The sequence below is a fragment of the Battus philenor genome, unplaced genomic scaffold (assembly GCF_028537555.1).
Source record: "Battus philenor isolate CCGP_79_NKW_IND1 unplaced genomic scaffold, ilBatPhil1.0.hap1 SCAF_41, whole genome shotgun sequence".
Taxonomy (NCBI): Eukaryota; Metazoa; Arthropoda; class Insecta; order Lepidoptera; family Papilionidae; genus Battus; species Battus philenor.
Genome location: NW_027181706.1, coordinates 21,078 through 24,088, shown reverse-complemented (window position 1 = coordinate 24,088; position 3,011 = coordinate 21,078).

Below are 3,011 nucleotides of genomic sequence, written 5' to 3'. Positions count from 1 at the left end.
GGGACATCTTGAATTTATGAGTTTTGAGAAGATTTAATGACTTATTATTTTAAAAAAAGACATATTACTCTTTACTGTACACGTTAGAAAATATATACATTGGCAGTCTTTATCATATGGGGCAAATTTTTTCAGACCATCATAGTATGGAAATAGACAAGTATCTGGTATTTAGGTGCGCACGCACGCACGCACTCGCACACGCACACGCACACGCACACGCACACGCACACGCACACGCACACGCACACGCACACGCACACGCACACGCCCCGGTTGATTTCGCCTTGCCTCCGGACACCTTAGCGCCACTAATCATCTGCGGAGCGACAACTATGTTATTAACGCATTTGGATCGTAATAGAAATGGATTTAAATAACACACACGCACACACGCATGCACGATCTTTACCTTGTGTATTTACGTCCATTTCTGTTAAAATGTCAAATAATCACGAATAATATTAAAATATAAATAATACCTGGTCTAGCAAAAACTTACGTTACAAAAAAAATATCCGATAATAGCTAAAAAACAACTTTATGCTAAAGTTTTACATGTGATTATGTAGAGTGAAAAGGATATGTTAATATACTAAACTAGTTATTCAATGTGTCCACCCTTAGCTTTGACGCACGCTTTTAGACGATAGGGCCATTCGTCGATGGATTTACAAACGGTTTCCATTGGAAACTTGGTCACTGCTGCCTCCAAAGATTTCTTGAACGACTCAATATTTTGGGTGATGATTAGAGCAGGTTTTCAGTTTTGATTGCTTTATATAAAAAATATTAAAAAGACTACTTCATATTTCAAGCAGTATAAAGGAAACTACTGATGTTGATCTTCGCTTCAAGATTTTCTAAGAAAGTCTTAATTTACTCTTAAAATTGATATTAGAGACGTAACCTAACTTTTAAATTTTTAAATCTATGCCGTATCAATGTAACGCTAGGTGGAGATTTTTCCGCTGGTCGGTTAATACATTCGTCTTAGTTTTCAGTTTTGATTGCTTTTAATAAAAAATATTAAAAAGACTACTTCATATTTCAAGCAGTATAAAGGAAACTACTGATGTTGATCTTCGCTTCAAGATTTTCTAAGAATGTCTCATTTTCTTCTGAAATTGATATTAGAGACGTAACCTAACTTTTAAATTTTAAAATCTATGCCGTATCAATGTAACGCTAGGTGAAGATTTTTCCGCTGGTCGAATAATACATTCGTCTTAGTTTTCATTTTTGATTGCTTTTAATAAAAAATATTTAAAAAAAGACAAATACTATTTCAATCAGCATAAACGAAACACCTGATGTTGATTTTCGCTTCAAGATTTTCTGAGAAAGCCTCATTTTTCTTCCAAAATTGATACAAGAGACGTAACCTAACTTTTAAATTTTTAAATCTATGCAGTATTAATGTAACGCTGTGGGGAGATTCTTCCGCTGGTCGATTAATACATTCGTCTTAGTTTTTATTTTTGATTGCTCCTAATAAAAAAATGTTAAAAAAAAAACTTCAAATTTCATGCAGTATAAACGAAACACCTGTTGTTGATTTTCGCTTCAAGATTTTCTAAGAAAGTCTTAATTTTCCCCTGAAATTGATATTAGAAACGTAACCTAACTCTTAAATTTTTAAATCTATGCAGTATCAATGTAACGCTAGGGTGAGATTTTTCCGCTGGTCGGTTAATACATTCGTCTTAGTTTTTATTTTTGATTGCTTTTAATAAAAAATATTAAAAAGACAGCTTCAAATTTCGTGCAGTATATACGAAACACCTGATGTTGATTTGCGCTTCAAGATTTTCTTAGAATGTCTCATTTTCTTCTAAAATTGATATTAGAGACGTAACCTACCTTTTAAATTTTTAAATCTATGCAGTATCAATGTAACGCTAGGTGGGGATTTTTCCGCTGGTGGATTAATACATTCGTCTTAGTTTCCATTTTTGATTGCTTTTAATAAAAGAATATTGAAAAGACAACTTCAAATTTCAAGCAGTATAAATGAAACACCTGATGTTGTTTTTCGCTTAAAGATTTTCTAAGAAATTCTCATTTATCTTCCTAAATTGATATTAGAGACGTATCCTAACTTTTAAATTTTTAAATCTATGCCGTATCAGTGTAACGCTAGGTGGAGATTTTACCGCTGGTCGATTAATACATTCGTCTTAGTTTTCAGTTTTTATTGCTTTTAATAAAAAAATATTAAAAACACAACTTCAAATTTCGTGCAGTATATACGAAACACCCGATGTTGATTTGCGCTTCAAGATTTTCTAAGAAAGTCTTAATTTACTCCTGAAATTGATATTAGAGACGTAACCTAACTCTTAAATTTTTAAATCTATGCCGTATCAATGTAACGCTAGGTGGAGATTTTTCCACTGGTCGATTAATACATTCGTCTTAGTTGTCAGTTTTGATTGCTTTTAATAAAAAAATATTATGAAGACAACTTCTACTTCAAGCAGTATAAACGAAACACCTGATGTTGTTTTGCGCTTCAAGATTTTCTAAGAAAGTCTTAATTTACTCCTGAAATTGATATAAGAGACGTAACAAAACTTTTAAATTTTTAAATCTATGCCGTATCAGTTTAACGCTAGGTGGAGATTTTTCCGCTGGTCGGTTAATACATTCGTCTTAGTTTTCATTTTTGATTGCTTTTAATAAAAAATATTAAAAAGACAACTTCAAATTTCGTGCAGTATATACGAAACACCTGATGTTGATTTGCGCTTCAAGATTTTCTAAGAAATTCTCATTTTCCTCTTAAATTAATACGAGAGACGTAATCTGACTTTTAAATTTTTAAATCTATGCCGTATCAGTGTAACGCTAGGTGGAGATTTTTCCGCTGGTCGATTAATACATTCGTCTTAGTTTTCAGTTTTTATTGCTTTTAATAAAAAATATTAAAAAGACAACTTCAAATTTCGTGCAGTATATACGAAACACCCGATGTTGATTTGCGCTTCAAGATTTTCTAAGAAAGTCTT